A 12,612-nucleotide genomic window follows, 5' to 3' on the forward strand; every position below is an offset into this window, starting at 1 on the left:
GAGTGCGGCGGTGCTCCCGCCGAGGGTTCGGATCCCATGTAGAGACTGGTTCCCGCTCACTGGCTGAGCGTGGTGAGAGCGCAACACCGAGGGTTGCGATCCCGTTACTGGTTAGTAAAAAAGACAAAAAGGAAAAAAAAAAAAAAGAATAACTATAATTTTGTATATTTTCTCCTTCCTTCCTTCCTTCCTTCTTTCCTTCCTTCCTTCCTTCCTTCCACACTCTTCTTTCCTCCCTCCCTTCTCTCCCTCCGCTTTTCTTTCCCCTTTTCCTTCCATTACCAGCACTTCTAAGATGGTGTTAAAATAATGAGCATCTTGTGGTAATCCTGCATAGAAATATCTCCATTGTTTTTCATCTTTTTAATTTAAGTTATGTTTGATAATATTTCATTAGTTATCTTGCGACTATGCTAATATGTAAAATTGACCTGAGGTTTTAATTTCTTAAAAAATTTTTTTTTTTGGTATTCAGGTCTGCTAACTTGGAAAAATAGAAGAGGTTGTCTTTTACATTATTTTTTTTCCTGTGCTCTGAAAGAGTTTATTCATTATGATAATGATCTGCTTTTTGAAAATTTAAAAGAACCTGCCTGTACATGGCTTGGGTTCTGTTCCTTTCATGCAGGTAATTCATTCTAACTATATAATAGCTTTCCCTTTTCCAGGAAGGACTCCAATATACACTGGTAAGCTCTCAGTGGCCATGTATGTTCTATGGAAATCTGCTCCCTTGGCTAGCTGATTGAGTCTTTTTAGGGATTGTTTGATTTGGAATTAAGGAGACTAAGAGAAGTCCTTTTGATTGTGGGAGACATGAGAGGAGGAATCAGGAATTACATCTGAACTGGATCCTTGCCATATGCAGGGCAGGACAGAGCGAATCTAATACTCTGAGAAAAACAGTGACCACGATGGAAAGGGTACAGGTGGTAGGAGTATTTGGTTCAGCTGTTGTTGACACTTAGCTCTAGGATGTGCCTCTCATTCCTGTAGTTACATGGGATGCCTTATTATCCTCCCAATAAATCCCCTTTGTGCCAAACAGAGTTTGAATTTGGTTTCTGATACTTCAAAGAATATAAGCTGTCTCTCTTTTTAAAAAATATTTCTTACACAATTAATGGTTTTCTGGCGTTTTTCAACTTCTCAAATATTCTTCAGGAAAATGTACTCATAAATTATCAAAATTTGTTTTATTGAAGATGTAAAAGTTATTAGCATAGAATTATACCTAATGCTTTCTTATGAGTAAAAAGGAACTCACCCATTAATGTAAAAAATCCCTTATACATTTCCCAATTTCTTTTTACAGTTTTTCCTGGTATAAAACAATCATGCTGTTAGAAACACTGCATTTCAAAGATTATATTATAGAAAAAATTGTTTCCATGTGATGAAAGGTGTTAGGAGTTAAAGAATTTCAGATCCACAATAAGTAATTTTTTTCCTACAGAAATGTCGATAATAAAGGTTCATTGATTTTTATTTCTGCAGGTATATTTTGTTATTGCAAACTAGAAATGAAAAATTGATTTATCAATAATGATGGAAACAAACTCAAATGTCTTCTTACTTGACCTTATATTCTCACAAGCAGGAGCCTCTCATTCTCCTCGAGTCACCTCTGAACTTGACCTTACACTTTTGCCTGCAGCCTTGTTTACAAGAGTCAGTGGTAAAAAAGAACCATAGGATGTGAGGATAGATAAAAGTACATATTCCTATGATACTACTCAACCACTCAAACAAGGCTGGCAGGTCTTCCTATTTTCAGACCATAGCTTGGTTAATTCTGAACTAATAGTGGTCCCTATAATGTGTATCAGTTAGCTTTGTTGCATAACAAACCACTTCAATATATAGTGCCTTAAACAATTGATGTGATTTTGTGGTTTGGCAATTTGGGCAAGGGTTCAGCTGGAAGGTTCTTCTGGTTTTGACTGGTTGGTCAGCTGCCAGGCCACCTGGGGGCTTTTTATCAAGGAGTGGCCTCAGCCCAGTGGCTTATCTCTACTCCATATGGTCTCTCACCTTCCAGAAGCCTGGCCTAGGCAACTCACATGATGCCAGTGGGGTTTCAAGAGAGAGTGAGAGGAAGTGGCTAAGTCTTGTTGAGGCCTAGGCTCGGAACTACATAAGGTCATCTCTGCCACATTCTATTGGCCAGAATCAACTGTCTTGATGGCAGGAGTTATAAACTCACATTGCAAAGGGCATAGCTACAGTGGGGAATAGAGAATTCTGGGCATTTTTATAATCGGCCACATAATGCAAATTGTGTTACTGTACTTCAGAATGCAAACTGTATCCCCAATTAATCAACTAATTGCACCTGTTTATTAGGACAACCTACTCTGAAGGATGTGTGTAATGTGTGTGTGTATACAATTATATATATATATATCTATATTAAATTTTATGCATATATTATATCTAATATTATATCTACAACACATATTAATAGTAAAACATTGAATTATATAAATTTTTCCTTGAGTAGAACTTTGGCCACATTCCACATAAAAATTTTTTAAATTTATTTTTATTTCTAATTTTTGTTTTTACAGTTTGGTGCTTTATCTCCATGAAGACACTTAAGTATCTGCCACCCAGATCAAGAAATAGATTATTGCCAGCATTCCAGAAATTGCCTTTGTGCCTCTATCCAGTTGCTGCTTCTCTCTGCTCCCAAAAGTAACCACCCTTCTGATTTTTATGTTAACTACTTTCCTTTTCCTTTTACCACCTACATATGTGTACCTAAATGCTATAGTTTAGTTTTGTCTGTTTTTGGAACTTTGTATGAATAGAAATATACAGTTTATTCTTGTCTCTGACTTATTTGGCTTTACATTATCTTTGTGAGAGATTCACTTGTGACGTGTAGCTGTAGCTCATTCATTTCAATTGCTGTTTATTTCATTGTGTAAATATAGGGCAATTTATTTTTCTATTCTATTACATGAATATACCATTATTTGATTGTTCATTTGACTCCTAATGGGTTGTTCTGCTTACTCTCCAGCTTTGGGATTAATGAGTTCATCATGGATAAAAGGTGAAATGGGGTTAAATGGTTCGTTTCCAGTTTTTTATGTTAATGAATAATGCTGTTACAAATATTCTTTTATATGTTTCTTAATGCATGTGAGCATGTATTGTTAGGAGTGAAGTTGCTGGGTAAGAGAGTTTGTGTGTATATAACCTCAGCAGTCTGGTGCAAATTGTTTCCAAGTGGCCATAGGCACTTTTACCAAAATCGCGGCAGGGCTTCCAAAGCAGCCATCCCCGCCAATCCCTCAGCATCGTGTCTTTTTATAGTTAGCCATCTGATGGGTGTGTAGTGGTATCTTGTTATTGCTCGAATTTGTATTTCTCTAATGATTAATAAGGTTGATCACCTTTTTGGTAGGGAGGAGAGAAGCCCATTTGAATTTTCTCTTTGTAAAATACCTAGTCAAGTCTCCTGCCCATTCTTCCATTGGGTTGACTGCTTTTTTCTTATTGATATATAGGAGTTCTTTAAATATCCTGGGTATGAGCTTTTTGTCATACTCAGAAAATTTTGTTTTTACTTTACTATTACTGTTGTTTGCTATTATTTCTCTGGACTTCCCTTTTCATGACCTTAATGTTATTTTTCAATGAGAACAATTTATAATTATAATGTAGTCCAACTTACCAGTATTTTCCTATTTGGTTTGTAATTTCTGTATATGATTTAAGAAAACTTTCTCCACCTTGAGACCCTCCATTATATTCTACTTTCCAGTTTCACTAGTTCTTGCTCTTAACTTCCTTATGTTCTTCCTTGCACTTTGTCTTCAGGTTTAATTTGCTATTCATTTCTCAAATTTTTGAGACTAAATGCTTTGTTTATTGATTTTCAGTCTGTATTTTATTTCTAATGTAGGCATTGCTTTAGTTATAGCCCTCAAATTTTGATAAGTTTTATTTTCATTATGATTCAAATAAAAGTATTTTCTTATTTTCTTAGTAATTTCTTCTTTGACCTTTAGGCTGTTTGGGCTTTTTGAAGTGGAATTCTATTTTTTAATTTCCAAACATACGGAATTTTTTTTGCTCTTATTTGTTCATGATTTCAAGCTTAATTCCACTGTAGCTAGGGATTTTACTGTGTGTAATTTAAATCCTTTGAAATTTGCTGACTCTTGCTTCTGTGCAGGATATGGTCAATTTTTGTAATTAATGTTCCATGTGTCCTTGTACTTAAGTCTTTGTCTCGTGTTCACCTGGGAGAACACAGACTAAGATATGACAGTTGAATCTTTATTTTGCAACCTAGACTTTATCAGTATATAACGATCTTTACTGTCCTGTTTAATATGTTTTTTGCTTTGAATTTACTTTATCTGATATGAATGTTGTGCTTGTGCTTTTAAAGTTTGCATTTGTCTAATACACATTTGTCCTTTTTATGTTTAACATACAAAGACAATTAATTTACGTCTTTTGAAAACTCCATAATTGGATTTTGTCTTTGACTTAATTTGGGAATTTTTGTCTGTTAATAGTGGAATTTTATACATTGGCCTTTACTGTCTGAACCATTTGACATTATTTTTCTAGTTTTGTTTAATGGTTTTAATTTTTATGCCTCACTATTGTTTTTCTTTGCATCATTTTTTACTCTTGAACTATATTTACTTTACATTTATAAAATGTTATTTTGGAAGATATATTTTAATAAGTAGTTTTTAAATTTGTTTTAAAAACTTTGTTTTTTATTAAAACATAATTGATTATACATATTTATGGGGTACAGAGTTGACTATCAGTTTTTGTGTACAATATGTGATGATCAAATCAGTATTATTAGCATGTTTGTCATTATAAATCATAATTATTCTTTGTGTCCATTTCTCACTTTCTTCCTAACTCCCCCCTTGACCTCCTCCTTTCCCACCTCTAGTAAGCATAGATTTGTTCTCTCCTAAAAATTCAGCATATTGTTGTGGTCGATTTCTTTCTTTCCTTTCCTTTCTTTTCCTTTTCTTTTCTTTTCTTTTCTCCCACTTATGAGTGAGGACATGTGGTATTTCTCTTTCTGTGCCTGGCTTATTTCACTTAACATAAGTTTCTCCAATTTCATCCGTGTTGCTGTGAGTGGCAGAATTTCATTCTTTTTTTTTTTTATGTCTGAGTAGTATTCCATTGTGTATATGTACCACATTTTCCTTATACAGTCTTCCGTCAATGGACATTTAGGTTGGTTCCATAACCTGACTATTGTAAATAGAGCTGTAATAAACATGGGAGTGGAGGTGTCACTTTGACATGATGATTTCCATTCCTTTGGGTATATACCCAGAAGTGGGATTGCTGGATTGTATGATAGTTCTATCTGTAGATTTTGAGAAACTTCCACACTGTTTTCTGTAATGGCTGTACTAATTTAGAGTCCAACCAATAGTGGAGAAGAGTTCCCCTTTCTCCACATCCTGCCAGCATTTATTATTCTCAGTCTTTTTAATAATGGCCAGTCTAATTGGGGTGAGATGATATCTCAGTGTGGTTTTGATTTGTATTTCCCTGATGATTAATGATGTTGAGCATTTTTTCATGTACCCATTGGGCATTTGTATGTCTCCCTTTGAAAAATGTCTATTCAGCTCCTTTGCCCATTTTTAAAATTGGATTATTTGTTTTCTTACTGTGAAGTTGTTTGAGTTCCTTCTTATATTTAAGTCTTTAATCTGAGTATCGGTTTTTATAAAGGTTTTCAAAAGCATTCTTTAACTGATGGTTTTCTAATTTTTATAACAAAATTTGAAATTGTATTTTTCATTCTTTCTCCTTAATACAGAATGTGAATATGTTTTTAATCTATTATCCCAACTTCTTGGTTTTTATCAACATAATCTAGTGTCTTGCATCAGCTTATTTTTTTCCAGGAATAATTTTTGACATTTGCCTTTTTTTATAAACAGATTTGCAAGTATCATTTAGACAGTTGCAGAACTTACTATAGTCCTTTTATACCTCGATTTCCCCCAAATTGAGCTCTTAACTTTGTATCATACCTTGACTAATTGGTGTTCATTTTCAAATTGTTTTTTAACTCCAGAAGAATACTGGGTGGCACATTTCCTAAGTCTTTATAATCTTCTTACAGATTGTTTCTCTAGTTTGGGAAAGCATTCTGTCCTTTTTTTCTTATTATTGTTTCTGTTCTGTTCTGGTCTCTCGAAAATAAATAAATTATCTGTATGTTGCATTTGGCTATTTTCTGCCTTCCATTTATATTATCTTCTTTATCGTATTTTTTGTCATCGTCTTTTTCTTCTAAATCCCGGGAAAGCCTCTAGTGTTTTTAAAAAAATCTGCACCACTTAATTTTTTTTCAGTAGAAATTTCGTAGTATTTTAGAAGTTGATATAAACATAGAACAGGTAAAGGGGATATCAGGAGGGGCAGTGGGAGGGGTTAAGATTGGTGCTAATTTAAACAGGTGGTCAGGATAGGTCCACTGGTCCATTGACAAGATGATAAGCAAGGACTGGGAAAAAGTCGGGCCTGGAGGTGATCAGTTGTGGCTGGAGCGATGTGTGGATGGGAGAGTTTTGCAAGTATGTAGGCAGGGCCAGTGTATCAGACAAAGGTGATGAGGGAGGGCAATGATCAGCACTGTAAACTCAACTTGAACAATTTCTTGAATATCTCTAAGCCTCAGCATTCATTACTGAAAAATTTGATGATGTGAGGGTGAATGAGCATAGATGCTTAAATTAAATTAATTTCTGAGAGTTTTGATTATCAAATGAGATAATCTATGTATAAAATATCCAGCACAGTGACTGGCACTGAGAGACAATCAATAATAAGATTAGTTTCTCCCTGCCATCTGCTCTTCTTTTCCTTCTCTAAAAGAAATAAAATAATCTGGTTTCCTTGTCTTAGCATTTTAAGTTGCAAGACTTCCAACCTTCTCTTATTCCAGTTTCTGCTGAACCTTATGCTCTGGCCAAATTGTTCTTTTTAAGTACTCCAGAAAGTGTTGAGAGATTTCCTCTGTTTTTCCCATCATAGCATAAGTGATTTTTCATATAGTAGTTTCTAAATAAACATTTCTAGATGGATTGACTATTCATCAATCTGTTGAGAAGTCATATATAAATCATGATGATTTGGTCATTCAGAGCCAGTCCCTGACTGACCAATTGTCAGCCCTTCAGTGGCTGCATGTGGCTCAGAGGATAAAATTCACACTCTTACCATTCTCTGCAAGACCCTCTATAATCTTGTGTCCACCATCTCCCTGTCACTGCTCATGAGGCTCTAGACAAATGCCTCCTTTCCTTATTTACTACCCCAAGCTCCTTCCTGCATAAGAGCCTCCGTCCATGCTATTCCATGTTTCTGAAATATTCTTCCTTCTACCTCTTCACCTGGCTAACTACTGAGTCTTAACTTAGAGACCAATACTTCTCTAGCCTCTCCTCCTTCACCAGGCTAAGACAGGTCTCTTGTTTTATCTTCTTATGGTGCCTGTGTTTTTCTTCCATTACATTCATTGCACTGGCAGTAACGTACATATTTGTAGGCTGGTTTATATAGTATCTATACCCTACCAGACTGTAAGCAACTTGAGGACAACAATTGTATCTGTCTCATTTACAATTGCACCTCTGATGTTTATCATGGTGCTTGGCTCAATGTAGGCATTGTGCCATTCATGTGAAAGAATAGAAGCTGGTCTTATATAGTGTTTATAACACAACAGGCATGTTATAGTGTTATTTAATGTGAATGAATGAATGAGTGAATGTACGTAGTGTAAGCTGTTCTGATGTCAGATGGGTCAGTATAGTTTAAAGCCTCACACACAGTAGCATACCTACTAGGTGCTCAATAAACGGTTAACTCTTATTATGTGATCAACTTTGCTGAGTTTGACAATATTGTCCAAAGAACCATTTGAGACTCTCCATGTGGCAGAAGAAATTGCCTATTGCTGTTGTCGTGATTCTGAGTGAAAGAGGTCAGTTTGGTTCAGCCTCTTCTCCGTGTTTCATTCCCTGGTTTGCTCTGGTTTTCTCTGACCCGTAACACTATCTGATAGAAGATTCTCAGGGCCTGATCATTTTCAGATGTTTATTTGCCTCTCTGCTTGCTAAGCTGTTCATGCCTATTTATCACCTGAACTAAAGAACAGGGCTGGCTCGCCAGTAAATAGCTGACAGATGAGGTTGTGTAATGAGAAAATTAGGACTTCACGGCTTCCGTGCAAGCCTAGAGTCTGCTGTAATAGCTTGGAGCTTGCAGGAACTTCTAAATAGAAGGGAGACCTAATTCCAAGAAGAAATATGATAATTGGAGGCCAGAGGGAGGTCAGACGACTTTGGCCAAATAAGAAATTACCTTTGGTTGCTCTGTTACTGTAATTCAGCAACTCCAATTATCACAAGGTGACAAAGTGTTTGACTGTGTTGTATAACACCCTGCCTCGTATGTGTCTGAATCCATTAAAGTAGCTTTAATGAAATCATTATCCTTATGATGCCTAATTATAGTCAATACTACTACCACGATCAGTGTAGGGCTAGTGAAATATAAGGAATCAAAGAACAGGCCAACTAATACAATATGTGAACATTCTTCCATGCTTCTTCTGGTTTAGGGTGAGGATTGGATATTTCCATGGGGCAGAAAGAAACATAAAGCAGAAAACAGCTTCTCCAGGAGGGGAAGAAGTAAGTGCTTCTAGACTCTGCAGCTGCTTGTTACTCAAGCAGTAAATCTGATTCTCAGCTTTCTGGTTGCCATGGGAAGTAAAGAAACAAAAAGGTATGTGATGTTCATTTCTTAACAATAGGCAGCACACACATTTATCCACTAAGATAACATTTTTTTTTCCTGCAACTTAATTCAAATAGGAATCTATCATTTGGCTTCTGGTAGCTTCTTCCTTTTTTCTTTCCTTTATCCTCTCTCCACCCTACTTTGAGCCAAGCACCAATTCATCTCCTATCCTCCCTCCTTTTCTCCATAGAAACAAGGCAGAGTTTGGTTGAAAATGGCTTGGGTAACAGCAAAACTGCTCTTCCACCATGTCCCTGAGCCTCAGTGTTCCCATCTGTGAAAATGGGGATGATGTTATCTCTTTAGCAGGGCTGCTTATGTAGTATGCACTAATTGCATAAATGCATACTGAGTGTTTCTGTGTGCAGAGCTGTGCTTGTGTAAAGGACATAGTTATATGCCATATTACGCTCAACTATCATTATAGGAAGGCTGTGGAAGCTCCTCATTTGTTCAATAAATACCTCTTGCTAATAGCTATATTGTTTTTAAAAACAGGTCAGCTGCTTTAAATCAGCTGATTTCCCAGACAGTGCCAGAAATGCTCACCATGAAGACATACATTATATTACTTTGCATCTTAGGAATACTTGGCTGTGCATTGCCACAAATCTGTGAAGCAGGCATTATTATGACCACTTTACAGATGAGAAAACTGAGGCCTTGGGAGTTTAATTGCCAATGAATCTGAATTAGCAGCAGCATATAGGATGTTAAGGATCTTCCTGGTTTCCCAAATAAGGGGTTGAATACAATTTTCATAATTATTGTACAATTATTGAGGGTGTAATGCTGGTTACTGACTTTTAAATTTGGATTTAAATCATTATGTATCATTTCCTAAACCCTCTGATTATTATTATTTTATGTTGCTTTGTCCCCCCACGGATTTGTCACCCTACTTCCCCTGGGTGATGGAGCCACAAAGAATTACTCAAAGCCCATCTCTTCTGAGCAGTGAGAAGCCCCAAAGTGGCTAACTCCCCCAGAAACCTCAAGTGAGAGGCATTCCTTCCTTGGCAAATTAACCCCAAATTGGGGTTCTCTTCCTGCATTTATTTTCCAGACCAGGAAGTTACAGGAAGAGAACATAGGTGGGGTTATAGTTTAACAATATAGGCTGGTAACTTTCAGTGAAACAAGCCAGATGACATTCCAGTAAGGCGATTAAATGATTAACAAAAGCTTGATCTTAGCAAACATTCCTTCTTACAGCAATTTCTCAGTACCTTTACATATCAATCAGTAACTTGTCTGTCCTTGAGCCAGCAACCTGCTGTGCCACAAATCTTTATCTTACACCAGAGACTTTAGCATGAGGGAAATTTCCAGTCCTCCGCAAGGTCAATATTTGAAACTGCAAGGCTTTCAGCAACCTGCTGTGCCACAAATCTTTATCTTACACCAGAGACTTTATAGCCTGAGGAATATTTCCTGTCCTCTGCAAGGTCGGTATTTGAAACTGCAGGGCTTTGTCAAACCAGGCCCTGTGAAGTACACTTGCTTTACGAATCCTCTACAATTTTAAAATTATGAAGTATCATGTGTTTATTGTAAAAAATGGAACCAATACAAAAGCATACATGAAAAGTGAAATGTGAATGCCCTTCACTTATTCCTCTCTTGCATCCCCCCTTTCAGAGGTGATTGATGTTCACCATTTGTGCCATTTTAGACCTTTTTCTAGACTCCAGAGGGATTCCTGAATTTCTTTGCATTTTACTGGGAACAAACAGTTGGACAACGTAGGCAGGCTGGAGATTCTGCCAGAATCTTGAAACCATTCAACAGTATGATGAACCTAGAAATGCCAATCTCCTCTCCCTGCCTGATGGTCTTCATGGGGGAGTTATATGCTAGAAGCAGAGACCAAATGGGAGATACAAAACTGCTTTCTTAGGAGCAGAGACAGTGACTAATACTTACCAGTGCAGAAGTCTGGTTTGTCTCCCACTTGGAAACAGGAATCAAAGAACTCCACACCACCCACGTTTTAACAAAGTGACCCTGCCCGTTAGCACCCAAGTTCAATCAGTGTCTCAGGTTTTGGTCAGTTAGACTGGAGACACCTCTCACCTTTGAGGGAGCTGGGGAAGAGGTGTATGTTGGGGGAGGGCTCATAGCATCTTTTCCCCATGGGATTGTATAAACCAGCCGGGACCATGAGTAGTAGCTCTGTGCCCCCTGCAACCCCAAGTCCCCTCCCTACATACCTGCAGCTCTCCCTTGCCTGCAAGCCCTGGAAAGCCTAGTCAGGGGCGTGCATTTGCACCAGCTCCAGCATCTAATCTGTGTGCTTCTCTGGACAGTTTCCCTCCAGACCCTGCTCTGGCGAGAGGTCTGGCCTCTGACCCTTGAAAGACCCCAGGTGCCCAGTGTGCTGTGGTGTTCTTTGCAGTGCCTCTTTGCTCGGCTTTCATTTTCCTCCCAGGTTTGGGATTTGGATACTCCTGCTGGAAGGCAGGCTGCTCTGTGTTCTCGAGTAGGAAGCCTCTCTGCCAGGCTTGAGCTGGCTCAGAATGGATCTGCCATACATTGACATAAAAGCCTTTTGGATCTGTTCATGCAGTCATTCCCCACAAACTATCTTTTAGTGTCCTCAGTGATGCCAGGCTGTGTGTGGGTGGCCAGGGTGGGGGGTTGTTTACGTATATGAATCAGGGTCTTTCCTCCTCATTAGATTTATTTCACTCATTATTTATTGAGCATCTACCATACACCAAATGCTGTTGCAGCTAGGTGCTGGGGATATAGAGGTGAAAGAAGACCTAGCATCTTTCCTCAGCCATCTTAGATTCTAGTGAGGAATAGAGAGAAAAAAAAAGTAAAGATGCAAAGTAAAAATATAAAATACAAACCGTGATCCTTACATGGTATAGATTCAAGGTGTTCCACGTACAAAGTTTTATTCACATAGCTTGAGATAATGTAGTTGGCGGTGCATGAATAGATTATCTACGCTTTCTATACTTCATTTTTCTTAACAGCAGATTGAAGAATCTAGCTCGAACTGACTCAAAAGTGGACAATCCCTGTGGAGTTTCTTTCCTAAAGACAGTGCCTGAGGTGAAAACTGAGCTACTCAAAATTTCCTCCTTGAAAAATCCCAGATCCCTCAATCACCTACAAAGTCCAAAATGCATAGTTTTCTGTATAAAAATATAACATGTTATAAATTCGTAACATAGGTGGTCACATATAGTATATGGGTAAATAGGCAAACTGTAATTTTACAGTACTGCATTTGTAAATGTTCTTTTTTTAATGGCAAAACTATGCAAAATTGCCAATATTTGGACATTTTTAACCTATGAAAATGGTAATTTCATGTGATCCAACCTAATAAATCACTATTTTTCTCTTTTGCTTTATACAGCATTAAATTGATGTTATTATGTATGGGACTCTACCCTCTAAGGATTTTTCTGGATATATCTTTTTTTGGGGTGATGAAAATATTCTAAAATTAAATTATGGTGATGGTTGTATAGCTCTAAATTCACTAAAAATCATTAAATTGTACACTTAGAGCAAGTGCATTTTATGGTATGTAAATTACACCTCAGTAAAGCTATTAAAAGAAATGAAGGGAATTCCAAGATGGCGACGGGTCTGGAGCGGCCGTGCCAGGAGACAGCGTGATCCTGAGAGCTGTGCGCTGTGATACCAGAGTTTTAATCGCATTTCCAAGAGCAACAAAAGGCGAATAATTCTTTCAACAATGTTCCTACATCGACAAACAAGCGGCAGCAGGTTCGAGGTTTTGGGGCCAACACAGAAGAGGAC

General features: G+C 37.4%; 1 long non-coding RNA gene across 1 annotated transcript; it reads left to right on the forward strand.

The window, feature by feature from the left end:
* The first annotated feature begins 8,652 nt into the window (after positions 1-8,652).
* Positions 8,653-12,197, forward strand: LOC103583158. The gene is made up of 2 exons (XR_549832.1): positions 8,653-8,811; positions 11,814-12,197. It is a non-coding gene; the product is annotated as an uncharacterized LOC103583158 (long non-coding RNA).
* The last annotated feature ends 415 nt before the right edge of the window (positions 12,198-12,612 follow it).

Source organism: Galeopterus variegatus, unplaced genomic scaffold (assembly GCF_000696425.1).
Source record: "Galeopterus variegatus unplaced genomic scaffold, G_variegatus-3.0.2 Scaffold20151, whole genome shotgun sequence".
NCBI lineage: Eukaryota > Metazoa > Chordata > Mammalia > Dermoptera > Cynocephalidae > Galeopterus > Galeopterus variegatus.